Here is a 12,879-nt window from a genome sequence, read left to right on the forward strand (position 1 = left end):
AACATGTTTTAGTTACATCACTCTAGTGGCAGGTGAGCAGTCTCCTCTTGGTAGGAGCAGCATGTGGATCTTGTCATTTTAACTTCTAATTTGATTTCAAACAACAGGAAGGTTAAAGGGTCAACCTTACTTCTAGTTTTAGAGTGAACCATTTATTCCACAACACAATGGATGGATTTTTATTTCCTGTTAGACAGGAAATAAAAACAGTCAAACAACTTCAAAGCGGTTCAGACTGTGCCAACACATTCTTCATTTGTTGCTGAGCATTCAGCATTTTCATGAGGTTTACGTTTCATGAGCAGTTTCTGAATATCAGAGCATCCTGACCTGCGACAGTCAAGAGAGGCCTGAGAGGAGAGCAGAGACCTTGGAGAGATGTAGAAAGTCCCTTTGAAGGAAGTGAGTAAGCCTTCATTTTCAGGTGAAGAACCTCACCTGTCTACTTCTCAATGCAGGTAAGAACTTTATTAAAGGCTTAATAGAGGAGCCATGTTCGGTTGACTTCCAGAAAGAGCAGGAGTTTTTAAAGACACAAGCTCAATTTCAATGTGTTAAAATATGAAATCTTAATTCTTTTAAGTCATATTTGATATATGCAACATGTTTATAACAACTTAAGAATAGATACCTCCCACAAATGTATCAAAAAACCAAAAGGAGAATTGTGTCAGATAAAAACAGATCTGAACAGATTAGTATGTCTGTGCTGCAGCTCTTCATATCAGAACCTTTAAAGGAGAAAAGGGTTTCACACACTGGTGAATGCCTGGACACTCGGCTACTGCTGCAGAGATGTGAAGATACACACTCACACACTTTTAAAAGTAATGAATGGATGATGTTCCAACACCAGACTGCAAAGTGTGAGGTGGCCAAATTTCCATGATAACACATCAGTGACGGTTCTGGATGTTTTCACTGACTTATTCATGATTCATAATGGGATGGATGAGAGCAACAGGGTAGGAATTTAATCTTTTCTCCTTCTAGAAAGTGGAATCTAAACATCCTCCTTGGCATGTGTGCTAGGTGTTTTAGCGATTGAGTTTGAGTGTGAGGCCATCTGCACACAGTTAAACTCAGACCCAGATATGGAGGCTTGTGAAGAAGACGCATTAGCTGTCAGGAATATGGATGATTCACTGGCTCACAGCTGGCTGAATGAAGAAGGAAAGAGCTGCCTGATAGTGCTGCTGGCCAGCAGCACAATGATGGATGTCTCACAGCCATCACACAATGTTTAATGTTTTCTTCCACCAGGGCGGTGTGGAGTCCTACATGGTTTTCCACAGTGAGATACCAGTGGAAGGCCAGGGCAGCAGCAGAGTCAGGAGGCTAAGTGATTTTAATTTGCAAACAGTCCTGGCTGAATGGCCGGGAGGGAGGGAGGGCAGAGCTAAAATGAAAATCCATGAGAAAAATGAAGTAATGTGAGGGCTGGGAATAAAATGTCAGGCAACGATTCAAAGCAAACTAAAGAATTTTGGGGGAAGCTGAATGACTTCAGTCCTACTGGTGTCTCCAGATGATCCGGGGCACTGAGCGGCTCAATCACATCCAGATGCTGAGCTGGGTGATGATGGATGGGTCAGGTCTGTTTGCTGAGTTTCACAGCGACATGCACAGATCAGTGCCTTCAGAAACTCTCCACACTCCATTATTGTTTAAATTTAAAAAAATAATCCACTTCCACGTTCACTCCCGAGGTTTTTTGAACAGCTTGATTGTTTGCATTACTTGAACTATAAAGAGCAGAACTCAATACCTCAGAACATCCAGCAGCTGTCAGTTTGCTTTTGATTAGTCATTTTGAATGAAGTTAGAAGTTAAGAGATTCAAACATCTGCTAGGGTTAGTGTAAGGGTTAAGGATAGGGAAGCTGAACTCAGTTTCATTACCTTGGTTTTATGATGGTCATCATTATCAGGAACTAACACTTAATAATTAGCACTTCCTGCTAATTATTATCTCTAACAATCCAAACCAACTGTTGGATCACATGTTGAGTTTCCAGACGAATCACAAATGTTGACCCAAAGTCATAAACTGATCCTCATCCTCATTTTATTCCATTACATGCTTGTGAAAATCCTGCTTTGGCCCGTTGTTGATAACAGCTGTGTTTGCTAACGCTGCTGTAGTTGGAAAAGTCGAGCAGAAGCGTGTCATCACAGTCTTCCACGGCAACGTCATTGATGTCAAATGGCCTATAAAAGTTGGGTCTTTCCTGTAGTTTTCACATATGTCCTGATGTTGTCACTAAAAATCTAACTATGAGGAAGCTTGTGTTTTCAGACTAATTTCCTCAGAAAAAATGCCATATAAGCAGTCTGACTTGAGTCAAATATTTTGGGTTTCTTTCCACAATAGTCAGCTGCCGATGTGACCCATTGTGCAGTAACTTGTGTATCTGGGTCAGGTCTGAAGGCCTCTGGCACTGACATCCTTCTCCAGTATTTCCACATAAACATTTCAACTCAGCTCCATCAGACCACAGGAAATCTCTCCAAAAAATAAAAATGTTAGTTCCCTGAGTGCATTTGTTACCTTTGTTATATATTCCTTTGTAATGGCTTCTTTTTCTCTGAGTGGCCTTTCAGTCCATGTTGGTGCACAATTTGTTTCAAATTAGTCCCAAAAACAAACTAGATTCTCTTCCTGGTCCTGTTCTGGGTTTGTCAGTTTTTTCAAGGAAAAAGTGTTTGAGGTGTCATAATGACTTCAGTATTCCTAAATAAAAAGTTTAGCTTGCAGCTATGAGGAAACTGGTTCTGTGTGTGAATGGAAATGTTTAGTTTTACTTTTGCATTGAACTACCATGTAATACGTAAAAACAGATCTTTATGTGTAGAAGTTGTGGGAGCGTCCATGAGCTCAGTGTGTTTATCTGCTGTTGGGTGCCAGGATACAGTCTCCATATGTTCCTCAGCCTTCTATCTTTCACTGCTGCATCCTGTTAACCCAGATCACTTGCAGGGCCGTGTTCTCTTGTGCTTGCTCACAAGAAGCCCATGTTTACCATGATTCACTGCCTGGCTCTGGTTTCTGTCTGCAGTTACCCAAGCATGTGTCGTCCGTAATCCTTCACGGTTTGCTTGGGAGGAGGAGAATCGTATTTTCATTTGTTCCAAGAGTGACTTCAGTTTGCTGCCATCTCCCCTCAGGTTCCAGAGCATCAAATATGCATTAAGTTAAAACTAATATTAATATTTGCTGCATTTACAGAAACAACTGCCAAATACAACTCAGTTTCCTGCTTGTATTCCCGCATTTGGAGACTAATCTCAGAAATATTATGTTGGTGAAACAAAGGTAACTGCTCAACAACCTAAAGGATTTCATCAGGACGATGTACGCTTGAACTTCATAAACCTTCAACTTTTTCACATTTTGTCACGTTCAGTTTATAGGTTTAGTTTAGGTTGCTGAGTCCCTCAAAAAATTACACTTCAACAATTTTGTCTTTTAAAACCTTTTTTATTCTGTTTAGAAGCAACAGCAAAGGATGTTCAGACATTAAGCTTCTATTTTTCATTAAACTGGCAGTTTAATTTGAAGGTGTCTGTTTAAAACGGACATTTTCAAGAAGAGCAGGGCTGTGGAGAGCAGTGCTGGGTTTTTCTCAGGTCTCAGTCAGTATTTACTTCACATCTTGTCGACTTCCTGTGAAACTCCAAGCTGTGTTGTTGGGAGACGCATGAAGCTGAAAACACCTGGCTGTCATCACACGAAGTGACGCTAACAGCTAACTGTGTCAGTTTTGTTGCCCTGCAGGGAAGCAGTTCATCTTCAGCCTCCAGACTCACAGAAATCCCAAACTTTTGATCTAGTTCCACCATTTATGAAAAGTCTATTCATCCTATTTTATCATACCATCTATAAAACATGAACCTCTTTACCCTGCCAGCTTCAGAGAACTTAGCTAGTCCCTCTTGAATACATTCCTCTGTTTCTTCTGCGTCTCGCTGAAATCTCATTGACAGTTTTTCCATCTTTTTGTCAGAAGCTGATGTTTTTTACCAAGTACTTCTCATAACTTTCATGGAATTTTCCAGCTACTGTCTGGAACATTCATGAAACTTCTTTTGAACCCATAATTAATCACAAAATTATTCATACCTCTTCCAGATTTAGATTTAAAACGCTTGCCATTCAGCCAAGAAGTTTGTTATTGGCCAGAAATGAGGTGAGAATCTGTTTCCATTGACATTAAATTTGTGCAAATTGGAATTATGAAAAAAATCTGCTAAATAGGAAGACTCTGTTCAAAAATAAAATGTTTGTATGCTAGAATTAGGAGATATCAAAATTAGTACATTTTGTTACATGAAAACATTAATTGCATCAGACAAATCACCTGATAAGAAATGTGACTCCATTCTCAATGACTAATGAAAAATCTGTGCGTGCAAATCATTAAGTTTGGAAAACCTCCTTACCATCACCCTAATGTTAGGTTTAACTCCAAACATTAACATTACATTTTGTAACATTACAAAAGCTGCAATAATGTAATATTACAATTTACAATATGGAATTTTACATGAAATGTTGTAAATTGGTAGATATAGTCAACTTGGGATTTCACTTCCACCCAGGAAAATATATTATGATCCTGTTTATGAACTTCATGATCAACACACACATTTGCCAGTAAAAGCTTAAAATTGAAAATGTTTCCACTGAGAGCAAAGTGGAAGTGAAGTAAAAGTGAGACTTCTAGATGCTTCCATTCACTACCATTGTGTTTTACAAAACATCTTTGATGACTGATAATATTACCATTATTTTTAGTAGTAGTAGTTTGGTTTTGTCAAATCACTATTTTATTCACAAGCAATTAAAGACCAATGTTTAAAATAGTAGAGAAAGAGGATTAAATCTTTGTGTAAGGTGCCGGACTATTAGGTCTTAAGAGAACATTTCACTTGAATTCCTTCACTGATTTTTAGTTGGTTCAAGGAAGCGTTTTTCCAGTGTGCTTAGATTCCCATAAATTAATTTCTCTTAGATTTTCAGCTGCCTAGTATTAATTTTTTATTTTCACATTTATTGAGCTCAGGCATGGAAATTCATAGAATTTTTGACCTACTAACCTGATTATGACTATGTAGACTTTCCCATGCTGGTGGGAGTGGAGATGTTTTCTCTCATTTATGATACAAGAGTGACTCATTAGTCACTCTTGTGAGTGTCAACCAGTGTCAACCAGTCAGAGACCTTGTTGGTCTCTAACTGGTTGATGCTGGAAAATGACCAATTCTATCCCTGCTTCCTCTGCTTTGGGTGGAATTTCAGAAAACCTGGCTCTCTGCCTGCTCTTTTGCAGCTCTGCACAAACAACAGTTTGTAAACTCTTAGGGTATGAACCGTTATGGATCGCTGAACATGATTCTCTGTCGACATGTCCCTCTGCTGATGGAGACAAATGGTTCTGGCTGGATTCCCTTCCCCCAGCTGAGGCTGGCTGCTGCCCAGGGGAGCTGATGCAGCTGAGAGGATGCTGCTCCTGGGGGAGGGAGTTACTGAATGAGTGAATGTGTCTAATATGTGAAGTTATTGTCAGAGACTGTGATAGCTCCACTGGGAGCTACAGGAACAGGGGTGCTGCTTTATTACCATGAAAACAAATAATTGAAGCAACAAGTTTACGGCATTATGCAGTGGAAATCCAACTCTTGTTAGGTTGTCATGAGAAACAACCTAACCTTTCAGGAGTGAGACAAGCAAACATTACAGAACGCCTGCTCACAAACAGGTGTTCTCCCATGCAACTGCAGTTTGCACATTATTCATCTGCATAACTTTGTGGTGACCAAGACGTCTGTCTGGTCCTTTCCTGGAGCCTGCAGACGCATGGAAGACCTCCCAGTGTGGAGCCACAAACACACTCAGCTTCTCTCTGGATTTTTTCTCTGTCTGCTACATTGAACTTTATAATTAAAGCTCAGTGACTCTGTACATTAAAGGAGGATGAATATTTAGCTTTCAGCATCACCAACGTGACTGAATAAAAACATCATTTCATTTTAGAAAGAAATTCTTAATTATTCCCATTTTTCACATTTTGTTCACATTAAATTGAACGTATTAACTTGCGATAAGAGGTATGCACATGTGCACATGCTTCTTCTTGTCCTATTTTTCTTTGTTTTTATATGTTTGAAAAATAAGAATAAATACAAGACACTATAACTTATAAAACACTTCTAAACAATACTGTTGTCATATGAAACAGACATAAAAACAAAACAATAAGTTCAAAATGAGTCGAAGGAGAAAGAAGAGGAAATATGATCTTTAAAATAAACGTTATATTCCTTCCATCCTATGTTTTGAGGTTTGTTAATTCTTTAGTGTTTAATTTGTTTTGTTTTTATTTTTCTTTACTTCAGTCTTTCCTTAGTAATTCTAGTTAATTATGTTAATTTTGTGTCTTTCTCTTAGATCTATTTATTTTTTAGTGTCAGATTTAGTGATCTCTCTGCCTCTGTCTGTCTCTTTGTTCTCCTCTTTATCCAGTGTCGATATGGACTTTGGGTCATTTTAACATGTGAACATGGTGGGAACTGTAAACCTCTAACTGGTTTTCTCCCTGGCAGAAAACGTTTTGTCCACTCTGTTTTCCTTTTGCTTTCATTTTGTGGATCATAGTTTTTTAATGTGAAGCTTCACATCGCAGTATGTTCTGCCCTGAATGGTAACATAGTGATGCTACATAGTTGACTGATTATGTGTTTAATGTATATGAACTCAGTCCTTCCTATAATTAGTGTTTCTGACTCATGTGTGCCCAGGTCTGCAGCAGCTGGCAGCCAGCTGCAGTTTGCCCTTCAGCTCCACCAGCACAGCAACCAGTCAGCTGCAGCCCTGCAGACTGGTGACATCAAGTCCTCTGCATGCCAGTTTGCTCTGTAAGAGCAATAACATGAGGTATGAAAAGAGAGGGAAATATAGATCTTGAGCTTTTCCGCTGTAAACGGTTATTAATTATTAATGAGCAGAGACGTCGTCACACTGGGTGACAGGCAGCTGCAGCTGTTAAACTGGGCTTCACTGTAAAAACACAAAAGTATTTTTGGACTAGTTTCAAGTGCAAATACCTGAAATAAAACCAAACGAACTTGCAAGTAGCATTTCAGCAATAAATAGGAGTTTGTTTGTTAAATCCAATATGTCAGACGGAGGTAAAATCAACCCAGACCCTCCTTCTCCTGCAGAGAAATCTAACAGATAAAAAATATATAGCCTATTGTGACTTCAAGTAACCCTAAACTGCACCATGAGAAGGTGAAAACCATAACCACACTTTTTACGCACTGCTTATTGTGATGATTTTCCTTTTGTTTAGGAGTTGTTTGGTTCAGTTTGTATTTATTTAAAAGATTTTTTCCATCCAGTTATAAAAACCTCAAAACCATAAGCCCAGATTTAATCAGTTATCCTTAAATAGTTGAGTGGAGTTGTGAGGCATCCCGGCCTGCAGACGTCACCTGGCACTCCTTTGTCTCTGCAGCCTCTTAATTACACAGGAAGGAAAACATGAATGAAAAAGGATCTGTTCTAATCCTCAATTTACTAAATAGTGTTTTAGTAGACTTTATGTCTTGCTGAATCCTTTGGGACTGCTCTATTATGGATTATAAATATTAATAGCTGCTTCAACTTAAGAATGACAAAGAGGGGCCAGAGGTTTTTCTACCAGGCCAGATGTCCGTGATACTGACTGACCTGATCCAGAGCTGCACAGGGGAACCTTCCAGTCTGACACAGCGTCTCGGTAATTACAAAAGTATTCACACCCATTGAAATGTTCAACACTTTGTCCCATTCCAATCAGAGCAATGGAGCAACACCAATGGCTTTCTGATGCAGCAGATTTGAAAACTTTGCACAAGACAAAAGAAATTAAACACAATTCAGATACATTTTGTAAATAAAAATCCAAAAAGATCACGCCTTTCGGTTTTGCAAAAATAAGATATTTTTCTTTATTTCCAGTCTGTTTACTCCTGGCGATGAAGCTTTCAGGATGATGTGCAATGTTAGATTTTCTCCACACATTGTGCCTTTGAGCAAAAATCTCAACTGAAACTGAAACCAGGATGAATAAAAACACTTTTTCTGTGTCTGAAGTTAAATCTGATCAAACTGTTCTTGTCTTAATGTCAGAAGATTTAGCCTAAACAATTGTCTTTAGACTTTTTTCTGAAAAGCCACTCAGTGAGGAAGAAGTTTTTACTTCAAAGGTCAAATAAAAAGTCAGACTGCAGTTTGTGATGCACACAGAGTTAAAGAGCTTCGTTGTTGGAGGCCTGTCCGGTCTGGTGGAACAGTTTGACCATAATGACCGTCTTTACAGTTAGAGGACAAACTGGATGATTTCACCATCCCAACTGTACAGTATGGAGGTGGCAGTATCATGGTGTAGTGCTGTTTGGCTGCAGGAGGAACTGGTGCACTTCATAAAATAGATACCAGCATGAGGAAGGAACATTATGGAGAAATACTGAAGCAACATCTAAAATAAAAGATTGGACACAAAGTGGTCTTCCAACTGACAACAACTTTAAGCATAAGGTCAAAGTGGTTATGAAATCACTTAAGGAGCATAAATTCAAGTTTTTGGTTTGGCTATAATCCTAATGTCTGAATGGGTGTGTGTGTGTGTGTGTGTGTGTGTGTGTGTGTGTGTGTGTGTGTGTGTGTGTGTGTGTGTGTGTGTGTGGTGTGTGTGTGTGTGTGTGTGGTGGGGGTGTGTGTGTGTGTGTGTGTGTGTGGGTGTGGTGTGTGTGGGTGTGTGTGTGTGGGTGTGTGTGGGGTGTGTGTGTGTGTGTGCGCGTGTGTGTGTGTGTGTGTGTGTGTGGGTGTGTGTGTGTGGGTGTGTGTGTGTGGTGTGTGTGTGGGTGTGTGTGTGTGTGTGTGTGTGTGTGTGGGTGTGTGTGTGGGTGTGTGTGTGCGTGTGTGTGTGTGTGCGTGTGTGTGGTGTGTGTGTGTGTGTGTGTGGTGTGTGTGTGTGGGTGTGTGTGTGTGGGTGTGTGGTGTGTGTGTGTGTGTGTGCGTGTGTGTGTGTGTGTGTGTGTGTGTGGGTGTGTGTGTGGGTGTGTGTGTGTGTGCGCGTGTGTGTGTGTGTGTGTGTGTGTGTGTGGGTGAAAAAAAGCCCAGTTCTGTCAAGAGGAATGGACCAGAACCCCAGAAGGTTTGACAGTCGGTTCTGTCTCATCCTGACCAAAATGCATGAATTCAAGGAAATCTACAAAAACAATTTCTAAAAAATGTCCTCACTACGTTTTCTGGCATTTAGTAAATGGAAATAATTTCCATAATTCTAAGTAAGCTGAAATAAAAACAAGTTTGGTTTGATTTAACTTCAGACAGCTAGAAAAAACATGTCTTTTTATTGTTATATTATGTAAATATCTAGTTTCAGCTGTAAATAACAGATATTATGTGATAAAAAGTGAAAGCATTCCTCCATCATCTGCTTCAGCTCAGGTTCTCACATGAGGTCAGAACCATTCCAGCGGACAGAATCTGTCAAAGTTACAACCCGACAGATGTTAATATCTGTAAATGTACTTGTGATTGACAAGGTCATGACTGAGAATCCATCAAGCCATGACTTAGAGGGGAAAAACCCTCTTTTGGCATAAAGCTGTCTGACGTTAATGGTTGAAGCAGCAGCATCACTATCTTTCACTACTTTGCAACTTGTCTGCTGGAAGCTGAAATTTGCAGGCGTATGAATAAATCTTAAAGGAACCTACTTAACCTTATGCTGCCTTGCTCACTAAAAGCAGTAAAAGGGAATGAAGAATGAAGTGCTAATCTTTCAACCTTCTGCTGTGGAGTCAGCCTGAACACCGGGATGCACCAACAGATTTCAGTTTGAGATTTTATTGCAGAACCTTCCAGGCATCCATTAGGTTTCCATCAGTGTTGACATTGTGTCCAAACTGCAGCCAGTCATGCTTTGCATGTCAGAGACACGCAAAGATCCCTGCATGGTGGTTTAAATGTCACTTTTCTTCACATACTGTGATTTTTGTTGAAAAAATAGTCTGGATTATTCTTCACTGTCAAGTATGAGCCACTTAAACTGATAACTCTAAACTTTATGAACCACCTGCCAGTCATGAAGGCTGTGGACAGATCATTAGTGGAACAGACAGTAAATCAAGATGTTTCTATTGAAGTAAGGCTGTTTCCTCTAATGTGATTGGATGCTGCATCCTTAGTTCACACCAACCAATTGCTTGTGTTGCACTATTTGATGGCTGTGAAGCTGCACTTTGGTGCCTTGTGGCTCTTCAGCCTGCTGTGGCCCCTCAGCCTGCTGTGGCCCTTCAGCCTGCTGTGGCCCTTCAGTCTGCTGTGGCACTTCAGCCTGCTGTGGCCCCTCAGCCTGCTGTGGCCCCTCAGCCTGCTGTGGCCCTTCAGCCTGCTGTGGCCCTTCAGTCTGCTGTGGCACTTCAGCCTGCTGTGGCCCTTCAGCCTGCTGTGGCTCTTCAGCCTGCTGTGGCCCTCAGCCTGCTGTGGCACTTCAGCCTGCTGTGGCCCTTCAGCCTGCTGTGGCCCTTCAGTCTGCTGTGGCACTTCAGCCTGCTGTGGCCCTTCAGCCTGCTGTGGCTCTTCAGCCTGCTGTGGCTCTTCAGCCTGCTGTGGCCCCTCAGTCTGCTGTGGCCCTTCAGCCTGCTGTGGCTCTTCAGCCTGCTGTGGCTCTTCAGCCTGCTGTGGCCCCTCAGCCTGCTGTGGCTCAGGCTTGTTGTCTCTTTGACCCTGACCTGAATAAAGTCACTTTGTCCTTTTGCTTGAACTGAATCTTTTCCTGTTTTGTGCTTTTAAGAGAGGTTATTTTTAGGTGTGTATATTTAGCATTTTCTTTCCGTGTTGTTTTATTTATCATGCTGACTAGAACTGAAGCTTTTATCACTCTGCAGAGAAATCAACTTAAAAACATGGCAGAGAATCAACACCTAAATGCCATCTTGTCTCCTGATTCACTGCCCCTTTCATCCATCAGACCAAAGCAGGGGATGCAACAAGATTGGGGGCTCATCTGGGATTAAATCCTTTTCTTCTTCGATCAGATTTTTCTTCATAACAACAGAACAGAGCAATGTGCACATAACTGAGGATTCCATCCCACCACCACTCAAGAGCAAGACGCCTCGAACTTCTACACTTCAGGTAGAAACCTTTACCTGACCCAGAGGGAGGTGTGGAGCTTTTTCTTCCCACTAGTTACAAATTTAGGGGGATGAGTTTCATTTCAACTCTTCACACTTGGCTGTGAGCAACTCCTGGTTCTGACAGGATGATGCCAGTAAACCCACATCACCTCCAAAACTCAGATGTGGGACCCTGAGGGTCCAGAACAAACACCGTCCACTTCACAACTACGCTTTGATATCCTGTCTGTTAATAGAGACAAAGGAAAACACAGTCTGCCTTCTGACACTGTTTTTTTTGTTTTTTGTTTTTTGCCTTTAGGTCTGGACTTTGATTAGGCCATTTTATCACATGAATCTGCTTGGATGTGATCCGTTGCAGCTCCAGCATACATTGCTTGTCCTGCTGGAATGTGGCCCTCGGCTCCAGTCTCAGGTCAGGGAACTTGACTTCTTCATTTCTTTCAAAAACAAACATCAAGCATCTGCTGCTGCAGATCAGAGGACATTCTGGGATTTAGGCAAATACAGCCCTGCATCCTACAGTTGTGTAACTACTAAAGATGCTTTTTCTTGTTTCTGAATGGTGTAAGAAGCCATGACAAACCATTGGTTTTGGTTCTTCCTCCCTATTAAAACTCGTTCCTCTGCTGAAACACAATTACTTTGAAAAGACTTTTACAGCCTCAGTATTTGTAGGACTTTCACAGAAAGCACATTGTTGCTTTTCCACCAAATTCCTGTGGTCCATGATCTTCTCATCACAGACCAAACCTCATGAAAATAAATAATTTATTCATGGAGATGGCTAATTATACTTTGATTTAAAGCAGTAAAACTTTTATGAAGACCCATTAAATGTAACTGAGCCAAATCTCATTCAGTCATTCAGCTGGACGAGTTGAAGTTTTCTTGGTTTCAACAAACAGGCATGGAAAATGTCACAAAGCAGGAGTGGAACGTGAAATTTGAATGGGACCACATCATAAACACCATGAGCGATGCACTGCTACCAGCATTCCTTTGAATTCAGTTCTGTTCATTCTGATGTTAGATGGCTGATTAAATCATAAATTCATCTGAAAGCTGAAGCTTTGGATAAGAAGACTTCTTCCTCCTCCTGTTGTAGGTCTGGTTATCTTTAGAAAAATAAAGATAATCATCTGTATTTGCCAAAAATGAGAAAAATAATTACTTTAAGTTTATAAGTTCTCATCCATTTCCTCAGTATCACCTATTCAATCTCTTTAGTGAATTGGAACAAAATGCCTTTTACAACAATTATCAATGATGAAAGTAATAAAGAAGAAATAAAAAAATAAAAGAGTAATAATAAAAACCAGTGAATATCTGGATTTTACTGATCAATTCTAGATGACAAGATGGAAGTTGTGGTAGTTGCTCATTTCTGGCTTAAATTAAAAGGCTCAGAAAATGTGCCAAGAGAAGATGAATTATTAGTATTGTATTGTTAGTTGTGATGGATGTTTTCTTTCAGGAACGTTGCTGTTACATAAGTCATTGATGAGGATCGATCCTGTAATTTATTGAAATAAACTGAGTCTCATTAGCTGGCTGAAATGAACTTGGTCAAGTTTTAAACAGAAACTAACAGAAACATGACAACACAAAGATTTTATATTTCTGTATCCAGATTTTAATGAACCATGACAGATTTATGGTTCTGCTCTGAGGTTTCATCAGG

This window comes from Poeciliopsis prolifica, unplaced genomic scaffold, assembly GCF_027474105.1.
Source record: "Poeciliopsis prolifica strain line A6 unplaced genomic scaffold, Auburn_PproV2 SCAFFOLD053, whole genome shotgun sequence".
NCBI classification, from domain to species: domain Eukaryota; kingdom Metazoa; phylum Chordata; class Actinopteri; order Cyprinodontiformes; family Poeciliidae; genus Poeciliopsis; species Poeciliopsis prolifica.